This window comes from Natrix helvetica, assembly GCF_964273705.1.
Source record: "Natrix helvetica genome assembly, chromosome: 1".
Classification (NCBI taxonomy): domain Eukaryota; kingdom Metazoa; phylum Chordata; class Lepidosauria; order Squamata; family Natricidae; genus Natrix; species Natrix helvetica.
Genome location: NC_138548.1, coordinates 218,436,271 through 218,453,692, shown reverse-complemented (window position 1 = coordinate 218,453,692; position 17,422 = coordinate 218,436,271). Strand labels below are relative to the sequence as shown.

Below are 17,422 nucleotides of genomic sequence, written 5' to 3'. Positions count from 1 at the left end.
TTCACAAATTTAGCAACACACACACACATGGGGGGAGTAGGGGGGGGTTCCTGCAGGCATTACTGCTGGTTCGCTTGTGGGCGTACTTTGCACACACATGCACAGTGCAAAAAAATTGCTCTGCACATGTGCAGAAGCAAAAAACAAGATGTGGCACCTATGTTGCCGCACGGAGAACCGGTTTGAGGGTGTGGCAGGCCTGGGTCGCTGCCGGTTCCAGCAACCCAGGCCGCCAAATTACTACTGTTTCAGCCGAAATGGGCCAAACCGGTAGGAACCCACCACTGGGAAGGAGGGAGAGAGAGAAAGAAGGAGGGAGGGGAAGAGAGAGAGAGAGAGAAATCCCAACCAGACTGCCTAATGTACAATTTTGGAAAATGTAGCAGGAAATTAAAAACCAAACCCAATAAAAGAGAACAGCTTCATTTATTTCAAAGTATTGGGTCCCACCTATAGAACGCTAAGATGGATCCCCATCCCTCTCAAAGCACTTGGAATGGGACAGTCATCCCCAAGTTCTAATAATAAAATTATGTCAAGATGTGAAGTAAAACAAAAGCATATGTTCCTGTCCTCTGAAGACCCAGCCACAACAACTACTACAGCAGAGCAAAAATAGCAGCAGAGCCTCAGGCTGGCATACATCTGTTTATTTATAGCCACAACTGGTCACAATGCCGTGTCTCCACACTGAGCAGAAAGGGGGAAATTGCAGACAAGGAATGAGTGTGTGTTTCCCCCACACAAGGCCCTTCATCATTTTATTCTCTCATGATTATCCACCCATCACTCTGGGTAAAAGCAGGGGATAAGAAACTTGATGTGTGGCTTTTTTATATAACGTTTTCACACAGTCAAAGGCTCTTATGGGCAATATCCCACCAGATCCCTGTTATCGCTATATTAAAGGGGAATTTGGGAAGCAGCCAAGAACAGGGTCTTGACAAAGGCTACATAGCAAATGCACTGCAGGAGCCAAACAAATCTTCTCTCTGCACGGTCCTTAACCCCCCTCCATTTCATCACTAATGTTAAAGGATAAGCAATCTGTACCACATCTGATGATCAGCTTTACGATTTATTTAATCGCCGGTTTTATCCTATCTTTCCTCCAAAAAGCTCAAGTTAACCCACATCTGCCTTGTCCTCCCCCACCATCCCTTCCTCTAGCTAGAAGACAAGATTAATCATTTATCTGAACAACATTGGAGAATCCTGGGCGTTCTGGATCAACCAGTAATTGAACTCGGATATCCCTTTTTGTAAGGCTTTGAAGACCCAGACCCTCCCAGGCAGGGGTGGACCTGTTGTAGTGGCTTATGTGATTGCCTACAGAGATTATTAGTTATAGCTACAGCGGGTGCCTCTAGTATACAGGTAGTCCTTCCTAAAAGGTAAAAGGTAAAGGTTCTCTTTGCACATATGTGCTAGTCGTTCCGAACTCTAGGGGGCAGTGCTCATCTCCGTTTCAAAGCCGAAGAGCCAGCGCTGCCCAAAGAAATCTCTGTGGTCATGTGGCCGGCATGACTAAATGCCAAAGGCTCATGGAACGCTGTTATCTTCCCACCAAAGGTGGTCCCTATTTTTCTACTTGCATTTTTACATGCTTTCGAACTGCTAGGTTGGCAGAAGCTGGGACAAGTAACGGGAGCTCACTCCGTTATGCAGTGCTAGGGATTCAAACCACTGAACTTTCTGATTGACAAGCTCAGCTTTACCCACTGAGCCACCATGTCCCTAGTCCTTGACTTACAACAGTTCATTTATTGTCCATTCAATCAAACAGCACTGAAAAAAGTGACTTTTGATCAAAATTTGAATGCTTGGCAATGGATTCATATTCATAGCCTGATTCATATTCATATTCAGTTGCAGTGCCCTGGGGTCATGCAAACAGCTTTTGTGACCTTCTGACAAGCAAAGTCAATGGGGAAGCCAGATTCACTGAACAACTCTTGTTACTAACTTAACAGCTGCAGTGATTCACTTAACAAACGGTGGCAAGAAAGGTCGTAAAACGGGCCAAAACTCACTTGACAAATGTCTCACATAGCAATATAAATTCTGGGCTCAATTGTAGTCGGAAGTCGAAGACTACCTGTATTTTACTTCTTATTGTTTGTGTTATATTCTTGATGTTTTAGTTGGTTGTTAGCCACCAATAATTGCATAGTAAGGGAATAGATGGGTAAGATGAATGAAATGATAGATAGATAGATAGATAGATAGATAGATAGATAGATAGATAGATAGATAATAGATGATAGATAGATAGATAGATGATAGATAGATAATAGATAGATAGATGATAGATAGATAGATAGATAGATAGACAGATAGATAGATAGATAGATAGATAGATGATAGATAGATGATAGATAGATAGATGATAGATAGATAGATAGATAGATAGATAGATAGATAATAGATAGATAGATAGATAGATGATAGATAGATGATAGATAGATAGATAGATGATAGATAGATATAGATAGATAGATAGATAGATAGATAGATAGATAGATAGATTGCTAGATAGATTAGATAGATAGATAGATAGATAGATAGATAGATAGATAGATAGATGATAGATAGATAGATAGATAGATAGATAGATAGATAGATAGATAGATGATAGATAGATAGATAGATAGATAGATAGATAGATAGATAGATAGATAGATGATAGATAGATAGATAATAGATAGATAGATAGATAGATAGATGATAGATAGATGATAGATAGATAGATGATAGATAGATATAGATAGATAGATAGATAGATAGATAGATAGATAGATAGATAGATAGATAGATAGATAGATTGCTAGATAGATTAGATAGATAGATAGATAGATAGATAGATAGATAGATAGATAGATAGATAGATAGATAGATAGATAGATAGATAGATAGATAGATTACCATGTCACAAGGAGCATGACATTTCTTAGTTACAGCCTCAGGAAGAAAAGCTGAAGATGGAGAAACCATTGGTAAAACTCATGGTAGCGGAATTTTAAGCACAGGAGGCAATTCTCAGTTAAAGTTCCACATTCACCAAACAAGTTTAGTCCTGATTCAAAGGGTGATGATGGGACATCCAGTTTGATGTAATGGTTAAGGCATCAGGCTGGAAACCTGCATGCCATGATTTCTAGTCCTGTCTTAACACAAAGCCAGCTGGGTGACCTAGGGAAGAGGCAATGGCCAATCATTTCTGAAAAAAAACTTTGCCAAGAAAATTGCAGAGGTTTGTCCAGGCAGTCTCCGAGTCTCTGATTGAATGGAAGAAAGAAAAATAGAGACAGTGGGGAAGAATTATGGAGGAAAAAACATGTCAAAACCTAAAGCAACTATGAATTCCTAATCATGATACCTAATGGCATATGCAGGAAGTACCAGATGGAGATAGAATAAAAACAGAGAACCCGCCAAGGGACGATCCCTGTGCATAAGGGATCACATACTTATTACTGAAAGAGGGCAACGTTGACTTTCATCAAGGCATAACAGTTCCAATGCCTATTTTTTTGTCCATCATTTAAACTTGTGGGGGGGGGAGAGTATTCACTCGTGCCTAGAGAAAAGCAAGAAGCCTGCTTAGGAACTCACCTGCATTGAATTAGGGCAGCATTGCCTAGGGAGGCAGGGCAGGAGATGGGCAATCCTTACCACCGTTGCCATTTAGCAGGATAGTTGGGTTGATGGGGGACAAAGTTCAAAATCTAACATTGCCTATAGCAGGGGTCAGCAAACCCCTGCTATAGGCAATGTGCCTTTTTCCTCCCTCTGCTGCGGCTCCGTCACCGGTCGGCGCCACAATTTTGAGAGGAGCTTCTGGAGGGGGGGGGGCGGGGAGAAGCACAGTGCGCCAGGAGAAGACTCTATGGCAAGGAGAGGGTTTTCCAGTTGTCTCCACAATTGATAGGGCTTTCGGTTATGACAGGTAGAGGAAAAAAGTACACCGTGCTAGGAGGAGACTCTATGGTGGGGTAACTGAACTTCCGGTCAGCTCCAGAATTGAACACAGGGGGCTTCCGGTTAGGACCTTTGTGGCTCCTGGTGTTTTATTTTCTGTGGGAAACGGGTCCAAATGGCTCTTTGAGTGTTTAAGTTTGCCAACCCCTGGCCTATAGCAACATTTTCCCGGACTTACCTGAAGATACCAGGAGTTGAACTGAACTGGCATTGGGGGGGAGGGGCGTCGTCATACACGCATTGCATTATGGGTGTGGGTGCGCACATGCGCTGTTGCCCTTTCAGCATGCGACAACAAAAAGGTTAGCCATCACTGACCTAGATGATGCTGGACTGCAATCCCAACATCCTTAGAGACCAACACATCTAAAAGGCCCAGGCTGGAGAAAACTGCTCTACAGTAACACATTGCTGGGAAGCTTTATTCACCATTATTCCATATTAATATCATAACAGCACAACTGGATACGATTATCAGCTCCACACATGCCAATCCATCTGTTCAGCTGGAACACCAGCCTGGATAATAGCATCATCAGTCCATTGCACTTGCATACTGTATGTTTTAAGTATCTTGTGTGAATGCTGAGTTTAGATTCCCATCCAGCTAGACAGCATATATCTTAAAGATGTCTCCCCAAGCTGCTTCCTTCAGTTCCAGGGTTTTCATTCTGTTTGGCTGGGAAAGGTTCCAAGATCATTAACACTCAACACAAGGGAAGGTTGTTTTTTCAGATTCACACCCTGATGAAGCCAAGGAGATCAGAGGTCCTTTCCTTTTTCCTTTTCCAAACTGGGTCACTACAGATAGTCCTCGACTTACAACAGTTCCTTTAATGACCATTATAATTTACAAAAAATGACTTATGACCGTTTTTCACACTTATGCCCATTGTAGCATCCCCATGGTCATGTGATCAAAATTCAGATGCCTGACTCATATTTATGATGGTTACAGGGTCCCGGGATCATGTGATCACCTTTTGCAAACATCTGACAAAATCAGCGGGAAGGCCAGATTCACTTAACAACTATGGTAAGAAAGGTCATAAAATGGGGCAAAACTCACTTAACAATGGGTGGAAACTAATCAAGGAGAGAAGCAACTTAGAACTGAGGAGAAACTTCCTGACAGTTAGAACAATTAATCAGTGGAACAGCTTGCCTCCAGAAGTTGTGAATGCCCCAACACTGGAAGTCTTTAAGAAGATGTTGGATAGCCATTTGTCTGAAACAGTATAGGGTTTCCTGCCTAGGCAGGGGATTGGACTAGAAGACCTCCAAGGTCCCTTCCAACTCTGCTATTGTATTGTATTGTATTGTATTATAACAAGTGTCTCACTTAACAACAGAAATTTTGGACTCAGGTAAGTCGAGGACTACCTGTATTTGTTTTTTTATTAACCCATAAAGAAGATTGCTCCAACAAGTAACTCAAGCTCAATGCCGTCCCATCTTCCCCCCTTCCCAAATTCCATCACCTACCATGTTTTCCCCAAAATAAGCCCTCCCCTAAAATATTTAAATGCAGGCCGCTCCTGCAAACCTTAGCTACCACGCCCTTTCTCTTACTGGTGGCCACAAAAAGAGCAGCAGGCCAGGGATTCTAGGGCTGGCAAGAGTGTGCCAGAATCAGAGCTTCCGGCCCTCTCTGGATCAGCTGATCCAAAGGCTGCGGGCTGAAGTTAAGGAGCCTCCTGCACCTCAAAAATAATAAGCTCCCCGAAATAAGGCCAAGGACTTATTTTTTGGGGGGGTCAAAAGAAAGTAAGACCATGTCTTATTTTTGGGGAAACACGGTATAGACAAAGGAACATCTAACTTCTTACACTGATCCAAATTAATTTGGTTATCTAGTTGCAGTTTCCGCTAGAGTTGTGGCACTCTCGGCCTCTGCAATCTCCAAACTCACCCAACTAGTTTCATGCCAAAGGTGGCACTAAGAGTCTCCTCTCAGTTTCTACCCTTAGAAACCGAGATGCCTTAATCAATACAGCAAACTGGCTTTCTTATGTAGTGCAAACCTCCTAACAATAAAGGTTTACCCCATCTGACCTCTAACAATGGTTAGGGAGGTAGTCATGCTGCCACATTAGGAAGAAGGGCTGCCTGGAATCACAGCATCACCAGCCTTAGGAATTAAGTGCTGACTAATTCTATCTTCTCCCACTATCTACACTGAAGTGGATTGGAGCCTATTGCTCAAGCAGCATCCCAGCTTGCCTCCCCCACTAGTTTCAGTTGAATTAACCCAAAAAGTTTTGATCTCTTGTTTCCTGGTTGTTCAAAGATCCACCTCCCCCCCCCTCATCCCATTTTCCCTCTCCCCACCCTACAGTAATGGCAGGAAATGGCACCACATCAACCAAAGAATGGGGGAAGTGAGATGCTGCCTGTAAGGAAAAGGAAAGCCAGCAATTGTGAAGAGAACAATGGCATGAAAGTGCCCCTCTGTCTCCCCCCAACCAACAGTTTCGGTGGGGATCAGGATAAGGGAGCTGGGGAGGAAGGGGGGGGCAGAAGGTCCAATAACTTAATCAAAGGGGAAAGAGAATGTGTTTCTCCACTTTTTCACTGGCTGCGATGCACAAGACAACCAATTTGTAAGCTGAGTCCAAAGAGAGGCTGTTTGTGGAACAGCTTAAAAAACTAAGTAAACAGCACACGACTCCACTGGTGGGCCTGCAAGATTGATCTGACCAGACAGGATGGAGCCTCTAAACTGTAGCTGAAAGGAACAACCAGGCGCCCAGCTTCATCTCCATTCAAAGCCACGCATCAAATCCACGTGCTGCAAGGAATGAACTAATTCAGTAAGACCTTTAGTAAACTCACAATAACAGTTGCATTGTTTGCAATGGCGGCAGGGAAGATGCAAAAACACACCCTGAGCAATAGGGCTGTTAACATAAGAGGGGATGCATCGAACTGGTGTGGATTGGGGTAATTTTATTTTAATTTTGGCTAAAACCCATGGCTGCAAATAAACGTTTAAATGCAACGCACAATAAGTAGGCGCAGAGGAAGTGGCCCAGAGCGTTCGTGTGCATCTCGACCTCCTTCTAGTTAGCTCAGCCTTGCATATGATGTTTCTGCTAAATGAGATGGAGTTGGGTGACTTCTCGGTGAAGAAATATAGCAGAATATTGCGTGTCAAAATCAAATGCTTGCTGTATCTCTGCACAAATCCCCTCCTACAATTCATTTGCTTCAAATCTTACTGGGTCAGGAAACCTGAAAATTAGGAGGCTACCTTTTCTGCAAAGCAGTTTGACGTGGAAAATGACAAAAGGGTAGGATATATTTGTTAAAGAGTTTCCAAATGTGTGGGAAGTAATAGAGAACTGGATTAAATAAAATGAATAAAGCCTAAGTATGGCTTTGACAGGGGACGCGGTGGCTGAATGGCTAAGACCCTGAGTTTGTCGATCAGAAAGGTTGGCAGTTCAGCGGTTCGAACCCTAGTGTCACATGACGGAGTGAGCTCCCGTTACTTGTCCCAGCTTCTGCCAACCTAGTAGTTTGAAAGCATGTAAAAATGCAAGTAGAAAAATAGGAACCACCTTTGGTGGGAAGGTAACAGCGTTTGGTGTGCCTTCAGCGTTTAGTTATGCTGGCCACATGACCACGGAGACGTCTTCGGACAATGCTGGCTCTTCGGCTTTGAAACAGAGATGAACATCGCCCCCTAGATTCGGGAACAACTACATATATGTGCAGGGGAACCTTTACCTTTACCTTTACCTATGGCTCTGATACAGATAGTCCTAAACTTGTAACCGGTCACTTACCAACTGTTTAAAGTTACAACAGACCTGAAAAAGGGACTTACAACCAGGTTCAAGTTCCGAGATCCAACGTACTCCACAGTTACGTGACTAGATTTTTTGTGCTTGGCAGCTGGCCTGCATTTACGGTCATTTGCAGTCATGGGGCCACCATTTACGTTTCCCCCCAGAAATTGGCATTCTGGAATTCACTCTGTTCTAGAAAAAAAAAACATCTCCCCCTGGCAGCAATGGGTTCAATACAATACAATAGTAGAGTTGGAAGGGACCTTGGAGGTCTTCTAGTCCAACCCTCTGCTTAGGCAGGAAACCCTATACCGTTTCAGACAAATGGCTATCCAACATCTTCTTAAAGACTTCCAGTGTTGGGGCATTCACAACTTCTGGAGGCAAGCTGTTCCACTGATTAATTGTTCTCACTGTCAGGAAGTTTCTCCTCAGTTCTAAGTTGCTTTTCTCCTTGATTAGTTTCCACCCATTGCTTCTTGTTCTACCCTCAGGTGCCTTGGAGAATAGTTTGACTCCCTCTTCTTTGTGGCAACCCCTGAGATATTGGAACACTGCCATCATGTCTCCCCTAGTCCTTCTTTCTCTTAAGCTAAACATACCCAGTCCCTGCAACGGTTCTTCATATGTTTTAGTCTCCAGTCCCCTAATCCTCTTTGTTGCTCTTCTCTGCACTCTTTCTAGAGTCTCCACATCTTTTCTACATCGTGGCGACCAGAACTGAATGCAGTATTCCAAGTGTGGCCTTACCAAGGCATTATAAAGTGGTATTAACACTTCACGTGATCTTGATTCTATCCCTCTGTTGATGCAGCCTAGAACTGTGTTGGCTTTTTTGCCAGCTGCTGCACACTGCTGGCTCATATTTAAATGGTTGTCCACTAGGACTCCAAGATCCCTTTCACAGTTACTACACAGTTCATTTAACAACAGTAGCGTTCCCTTAACCACTGCAGCATTTATTTCATGACTGCCACAAAAAAAGTCATAAAAATTGGGTACACTCCTATGACATGCTTTACGATGGTCTTGATGGTCATAAGGCAAGGACTATCTGTAATAACAAAAGGAGAAGCTGTGTTGTGGCTCGCCAGCGGCAAGAAGAGCTGGCAGCAGATTTGGACAGTAAGAAGCTTGGAGAGGAACATGGGCCAGTCCTGGAGTCTGGGGAAGGCTCTGGTGAGGGCTCTGTGTCAGAGGCAGAGATGGAGCCAGAGCCGTCTGACAGTTATGAGTCAGACACAGTGAGGCAGACAAACAGCTGGAGCCTGTTCCCAGTGTGCACATGTGCAGAGTTGCCAGACGAAGGGAACAGCTAAAGAAGAGGGAGTAAGGCCACAAGTGGACGATGAATGGCCCCTCCCAGAGGAAATAAAAGAGAAGGGAAACAGGAGCAAAGTTTGCAGGAGGCAATTGGTTCGCTTAATTGGTTCATGACTCTCTGAGACTCCTTGCCAGGTTTTGCAGATATCGGCCTGTCAGCTCTCCAAGCCAGATAAGGTCTATGACTATAAATCCTCCCCCGAAAGACTTTGCTGGATGTGAATGAGCAGAATTCACAGTCAATTCATAAAAGGGGTTTTTGTTTTTGATAAGGAGTTTGCTTCATGCTCTTAGGAAGCCTAGGTCAGAACAAGCTCTTTTTTAAGAGTCCAGATTGCTGGAGAGGGTGGCTGGGTGGAATGATAGGAAAGACTCTTCTGAAAGCCTCTCTTTGTCCCTGGATTCGATCTACTATCTAAGTTGCAACAAAAAAAGAGGCAACACCATCATAGCATACCAAGCTTCTTTTTTTCTTCCCGAAGAAGCTCATCCTTCAAGCCTTTCTGGGGAAGAGACGGCTTACTCTGGTGCTTGTCACTGAGCGGCTGTGTGAGAGGCTCGGTTAGAAAGAAAATTAATTCCCAAGATCCCTCTGCAATTGCTCTTGTGGAGAAACAAAGGACGACGCCTGGGATTATGGCTGCCCTCACTTACTTAATATGGGCTGCTAGGGGAATTGCAGTTCAAGCCATCCAGAGAATGCAAGGTTGGGAGAATGGCTCCTGAGGTCACAAGGCCCAGGACACCCAACCCCTGGAGGAAATCCTGGTCTTCTGGGCCCACTGCATGCCAGGCACAGATGGAGGAAAAAAACCTCCCTCCACCCTGGCAGATTCCACTTGAAAAAAAGAGGTCACAGGCTAAGGCACTGAATTGGCAGCTGGCCAGACAGCAGCCTTGTGGGAGAGAAAAAAGAAAAGACTCTCCTGGAATACCCTTCCTTCTCTGTGTTCAGTAGAGAAACCAGAGGTCTCGGGAGCCCTACGGGCACCATCACCACAAACTACGCTCCTCCTGAAATACAGAACCTGGTTTTAAAATAGACTCCTCAAAATAAGCCTCAGGTAGTGGGGATGTACTGTAAGAGTCATCTCTCAGGGGAGATGGGCAGCAAAATAAATAAATAAATAAATGTGCTCAGTCCCACCTTTACAGATGCTCACGGTTTCTCGCTCCTACTGTTTATTTCCACAGCAAATGCAAGAAAGGAATCGTTTCGAGAGGTGCGGGTTTTCCCAGACTGAGACCACCGAGCGGCTTCTTGATAATAACTGTAAGAACATGTTCCTTTGTGAATCTTGGCATGATTATTCTGTAAGAGTTCTCATCCCCTCGCTATAACTAATTCAAATTACTTGGTTGCCCCCTTCACGTCGCCTCTACCCACCTGTTCCTGTTAAAAATCTTTCGTTCAACCCCACTCACTTCAACTCCCTCTAGGAAAAGCACCGTTTCTGAATCAGATATAACCGGAGGCAGTCCTGCCTAAAACGGAAACCCAGAATCAAATGTGGTCAAGTGGGATCCAGCAGTTCCAAGCAGAGAAATGGATTCAAACCATTTCGCTCATCAAGATGAGGTTCCAGAGCTAAACTTTCAAGGGGGAAAAGAGCACATTAGCTACCATAGCTTTTACTTTTACAGGCCGATCAGAAAGGTTGGCAGTTCGGTGGTTCGAATCCCTAGTGTCGCGTAACGGAGTGAGCTCATGTTACTTGTCCCAGCTTCTGCCAACCTAGCAGTTTGAAAGCATGTAAAAATACAAGTAGAAAAATAGGAAGCACCTTTGGTGGGAAGGTAACAGTGTTCCGTGCGCCTTCGGCATTTAGTCATGCCAACCACATGACCACGGAGACATCTTCGGACAGGGCTGGCTCTTTGGCTTAGAAACAGAGAGGAACATCTCCCCCTAGAGTCGGGAACAACTAGCACGTATGTGTAAGGGGAACCATACACTGATTGTCTGTATGCATCTACTATGCATACACAACTACTTTGGAGTAGGGACCAGCCTCCAAAACCTGCGAGCAGCCCTAGCAGACTTCATACAAATTTATAGGTAGTCCTCGACTTGCAACAACCAAGTCCAAAATTTCTGTTGCTAAATGGGAATGAGTTTTGCCCCATTTTATGACCTTTCTTGCCACAATTGTTAAGTGATTCACTGCCGAGTGAACAGGGTGAATCTGGCATCCTCATTGAGTTTGCTTGTCAGAAGGTCGCAAAAGATAATCACATGACTCCGAGACACTACAGTCACCATAAATATAAACCAGTTGCCAAGCATTTGAATTTTGACCACTTGACCACAGAGAATGCATCAATGGTCATGTGATAAATGGTCACAAGTGCTGCTGTATGTTCGAATGGTCAGCAAGGAAGTAGTTATAAGTCATGGACCACCTGCACTTACCCAGAGCTTATTTCAAACAAGGATTTTAGAAGAGACAATGATTGGCAACTCTCCCCTTTTGTCTCCAGCAAATCTGATTCCCATCCAGCAACTCAGCTAAAAACTGAGCTCAGCTTTTGACTCAGGTGAGGCAAGGCCAGGCTGAAAGGGTGCATGCCCCAAAAGGCCAGTTGTCACTCACATGGATCCTAGATGTTCGGTTTGAAAAGAATCATGACTGATACCTTTGCACAGATGGGGAAGACACAACAACCATTCACATTCTCAGCCTGGAAGCCTACTATTTATTATTAACCATTTACTATTTACTATTTTACTATTTACGCATCTTCTTAAATGAAAACTTATGCAACAAATAAAGAAGTGAGGGAAATGGTGTATATATATATATATATATATATACACACACACACACACATATATATATATATATATATATATATATATATATATATATATATATACACACATACACACATACATACATACATACATACATACATACATATATATATATATATATATATATATATATATATATATGGGGATGTATAGACTTGCAACCAGATTACAAAAACAAGTTCTGTCACCTATTTATTTCAGCCCTTCCAAGTTAAAACGGTGTGTGAAAATGACCTTGGCAGATGGGGAAGAGACACAGCCAGGGGAACAATAGGAGAAACATCAGAATGTGCATTGGACAAACAGCTCAGGTGGGACCCTCCCTAGTTTCTTCGGTTGTAAAATAGGGAAGAGATATACTTTCAGACTGGCAGGATTCGGTGAATGTATCCTTACAGTAAAGTAGAATTAGTCCATCTGGTCAGGCTTCCTGCCTGGGCTACCTCTAGGCAGGCTGACATCAATCTTGCAAACCTGAACATACATTTCTCTCCAATCACCTTTACAGCTGAAGAAACTAGGGAGGATGTTTTTGAGACGGTTTTGCCATGCCCATGTTTCTTTCGAGGGATAAGCTGCCTTTTGTGCCCTAGCTGTGGCTCTTCCCCATTTCCCCAGGTCATTACACATCTCTCCATCTCCCCAGGTCATTACACATATCATTACAATTCACAACTTACCGTATTTTTCAGAGTATAAGATGCACCTCCCCCCCCCAAAAGAGCGTGGAAATGTTGGTGCCTCTTATATACCGAATACAGCCAATTTTAACCTCCTGAAGCCCCCCCCCCGCATCCTATTTATGTGAAAAATGGGCCTTTTTTGCAAAACTGGAGGCATTTTTTCCTTCCCCTGGCCCCAAGAAGCACTCTGCCGGCTTCAGCAGGGCCTGGGGAAGACAAATGCTCCCTTTTTGCAAACAATGGGTGAAAAATGGGCCATTTTTTGCAAAAACAGGGGCATTTTTGCCTTCCCCCAGCCTTGCTGAAGATTGCAGAGTGCTCCTGAGGGCTGGAGAGGACAAAAACCTTTTTTTCTTACTTACCTCTTCAAAATCTTGGTGTGCCTTATACACAGGTGCATCTTATAGTCCGAAAAATATGGTATTTACAATTCATGGGCTGAGTAGCAAAACCAAAGTCCAATTGAAATGGCTAATTAGTGAGCTGGAATAAAATTTCCAATGGATAACACTGGCTGCAAAAGCAAACTGGGGAGCACTTTTCAAATCAGATCACAGCACACATTTTTCATAACATTGTGAGATTTCTGATCTATCAGACTCATAAAAGAAATGTAAGATATGCAGAGAAATGCTAACAATCTGTAATACTTTTGTGTCAAGCACAGATGCACATAAACTGTTTTACAAACATAAAATCTCATATCATAGCCCTTTCCAAAAAAATTTATCATGGAGGATTGGAGGAACACATGGATATGCTTTACATACAGTATTTCCACTCTACCCCCCCCCCCAGACTCCCTATCCTGATCCATTGCCCAAAGAAAAAAAATTCTGTCGCTACAGATAGTCAAGTTACGACCACAATTGAGCCCAAAATTTATTTTGCTAAGTGAAACATTTATTAAGTGAGTTTGCCTGACTTTTCTTGCCACAGTTGTTAAGTGAATCATTGCATTTGTTAAGTTCGTAACATGGTTGTTAAGTGAATCTGGCTTCCCCATTGACTTAGATTAAGATCGCAAAATCTGACCACATGACCCTTGGACATTGCAACCATCATAAATATGAACCACTTGCCAAGCACCTGAATTTTGATCATGTGGCCTTGGGGACGCTGCAACAGTCATAAGTGGGGAAATGATCATAAGTCACTTTTTTCATTGCTGTTGTAACTTTGAATAGTCACTAAACAAACCGTTGTAAGTCAAGGACTACCTGTACATTTTATGGCTATCAAAAGAGAGAATCTGTACATACAAACCCTTCAAATTTCATCTTTATAAAACAAGAAGCTAGGCATGTACAATCTCTCTCACACTCGCACATTATAGGCATTTCGCATATGGAAAAACCAAGGCAGGTGGACAGATCTTGACAAGTTTGATAGAATTCACTGGCTGGGTTCACAACAGAGTAAGCAAAGGATGAGGTAACAAAACATGCTACAACTTAGCAGTTTTGTTCAAAATGCCGCCTGTGGTTAACTGAACACAGGTAGTCCTTGACTTATGTTTGTTTAGTGACCGTTTGAAGTTACAACAGCACTGAAAAAGTGACTTATGACCATTTTTCACACTTATGACCACTGCAGCATCCCCATGGTCACGTGATTTACATTTGGACGCTTGACAACTGACTCATATTTATGACAGTTGCAGTGTCCAAGAATCATGCCATTCTCCTTTTGCCAACTTCGGACAAGCCAAGTCAATTGGGAAACTGGATTCAATTAACAATTTGTGTTATTAATATAACAACTGCAGTGATTCACTTAACAAATGTGGTAAGAAAAGTCTTAACATAGGGCAAAACTCACTTAACCAATTTTTCACTTAGCAACATAAATTTTGGGCTCAATTATGGTCATAAGTTGAGGATAATGGTTTCATTAAGTCAGTTCCCATTCTGAGCCCGACACTCTGGCTAAGTAAATTCACTGCATACAGCTATCCATTAACTGGCAGTTTGACCTAATATGCTGTGGGGGTGCATTCAGTGTGTGGTTTGTTTGGTTTTAGCTTAACGTTGCACAGATCCAGCTACTGTGGTGTGGGGCTGAGTATCCTATGTAAAGGCAGCCATTGCCCTGGAGATCACCAGCTGATATTCTTCAATTGAGCCAGGGTCACAGTGGTTAGAGTTCAGTACTGCAGCCTACTTCTGCTGATCACTGGCTGCCTGCAATTTGAGAGGCTCCAGGTGGACTCAGCCTTCCATCCTTCCTAGGTGGGTAAAATGAGGACCCAGGTTATTGGGTGTAAATATGGTGACTCTGTAAACTTCTTAGAGAGGGCTGTCTGACAAGCACTGTGAAGCGGTATATAAGTCTAAGTGCTATTGCTAAAGAGGCCTGCAAAGAGCAGAACCTGCTACCTCTATCAGAGAGCCTTTCAGCACAAGAAAATGACATCGACCATAGCTCAATTTCAAGAGACGGGGAAATGGAAAGCATTCTGATCCTTATGTTCAGGATCATTTCAAGATTAGAGGCGGCAGCGCATACCGCGCTGGAATGCAAATGGCTAGTGGATATAGTTTACTCAAAAGTTTCAGTAACCCCAAACCGATTTCCCCCCACCCCTTGTCTCCACTCCCACACCCGCAGTGCGTTGCTCGGTTACTGCTGCACCCTCGGCGCGTTTAGCAAAACGGGAATCCCACCGACCTTCCGGAGATGACCGGCAGCGGCCGCGGAAAGGATTGGGCTCAACTTTAAGAAGATCGAACCCTTTTCTCAGCGCGAGGCAGATGAGAGGGGAAAGGGGGAGGGGGTCCCGCGGGCTTCAAAGGGAAGGAGTTGCATTGCCACAGGGGGAAAATCCACCCACTGGCTCCGGAGATTAAGGGACGCCGGGCATAAAAATGCCGGGAAGGAAGACGTCGAAACAGAAGAATTGCTCGTAAAAAATACTCACAGAATAAAATAACCTTCCCATTTTGTTTATCGGGGTCAAATAGCCTCCCTTATCCAAGACTCGGTCGGCTGAAAGATCATGTTTAAAAAGCGTATAATGTTCATTAAAAACAGTAATATATATATTGTATATCTTTTAGTTGTTATAGACGAAATATAGGGGGGGGAGGTCTCCGGGGGTGGGGGTGCACTGTAATATTTCCTTTTTTTCCTTTTTCTTTCTTTTTTTGTATTTACTACGTATTATTTGTAAATAATAATAATAATAATAATAATAATAATAATAATAATAATAATAATAATAATAATAATAATAATAATGGTTGATACCTAGGACGCTGGCAGCAAACCGTATCAACCATTAGCACCAGTCACTGGCATTTGTAATGCATTTTTGAATGTTCAGTTGGCTGAGTTTCATGTTTAATGAATAAGTGTGTACTAATGTAAAAAAAATTAAAACCAGTAATCTATTAAAATGTCATCTAACATAAAACTCAAAAGGCGTCTAAAATGAATAACAGCCCTGTACACCTCGCCCCATAAACTCGTCGATCTTTCTTAAAGCAAGGCAGTCCCATTGATCGCAGCATCCAAGCTGCTCGTCTGTCTTATAAACCGCCTCAACAGTCTCTCTGAATTCCACCGCTGGGATCATCACTAAATCCAAACGCCTCTACTTTGAAAACTTAGCGCCGTGGGTGAACGCAGCCAACTGTTGCTCATCCACACGCCGCGATGAAAACAAACCCATCCAGAGGGGCTGCTTTCTGAGCAGATGCGCAAAGGACTTGTAGCGAGAGCTCCACTTCTTAAACCCTACGGAAATTGCATTCGCACGACTTTTAGTTTGGGATGATCACCCTTGGGATGGTGGTGGAAGTAGGAATGGATTTCCAGAGGAAAAATTGCAGACTTGCAGGAACCGGGAGCACTACTCAGCTAGTGACCTTGAGGACACAGATAAACCTCCGAGTGCTTCAACGATCCAGCTCTCTGCAAGGAATATATTCCTTCCACCACCACCACCCTATCCTGTCAGAACTGAAGAAACTTCTTGGATGAGAAGCGAAACGCCTTCAAAGAAAAGAAAAAAAACAGGAAAGTCCACTTGCTTCCTGTTGGACAACCATGACCTGGATGACTGAGAATCTCTACAGACCACTCGCATGACCTATTGAACTGCAGCTACCACGTGTTAGTTTTGCGTAATGAGCGCACCCAGCCCGTGAGTTTACTATTCAGTATATCTCGCGAATCCAAGCAGATGGACTGAGTCAACCACGGACAAACGTATCGTGTGGATGCATCCACAGGTTCTGCTGCATCACTATTTCGCCCCCAAACTATGCAGCCATGGCTTGCTAAAATAACTCCGCTGACTGGCTTCCTACAGCACACGTACCCTTACCCTGCTAAAGCGCAAGGACAACTCGGCAATGGGGGGGGGGGGTTGCATTTCCTTCACTTCAGATTCATCAGGCTCCCCCCACAAAAATCCCCACTCCGGCTTCGGCCGCTCTAAGCCCCTGCGCTGTAACTCAATCGGGGCCTCAAGGACAAGCGCGCCCTCGGTGCTCGGGGGCGGCCCCCGAACAAGAGACAGTGAGGATCTGGCGCAGCGGCCGAAGATCGCGTCTCGCCCCGTCCCCCGGCGACGCAATCGACTTACGGGAGTGATACCCCCACCCATCCACCCGCCGTTTGGAGGGGATGCTCTGAAAAGAGCCGCAGAGCAGCGAAGGGAGCGGGCGCCTCTCTCTTCGCAACTCACCCCGCGATGTTACTCGTGGCAAACGGGACTTAGTGCCACCGAAACAGCGGAGATCGCTCCGCAGGCGCCTCGCCGCATTTTCCTGCAGCCGCCGCGGCGATCTCCCCGCTTTCTCGCTCATCCAAAGGCCGCT

General features: G+C 44.0%; 1 protein-coding gene across 1 annotated transcript in view; it reads right to left on the bottom strand.

Annotated features, from left to right (window-relative positions):
• Window positions 1-17,422, bottom strand: part of NCKAP5L (NCK associated protein 5 like) — a 62,216-nt gene extending 44,794 nt beyond the window's left edge. The window contains exon 1 of the mRNA XM_081935273.1: window positions 17,290-17,422. The gene's annotated coding sequence lies outside the window, so the exon portion shown is untranslated. The remainder of the gene's footprint in view (window positions 1-17,289) is intronic.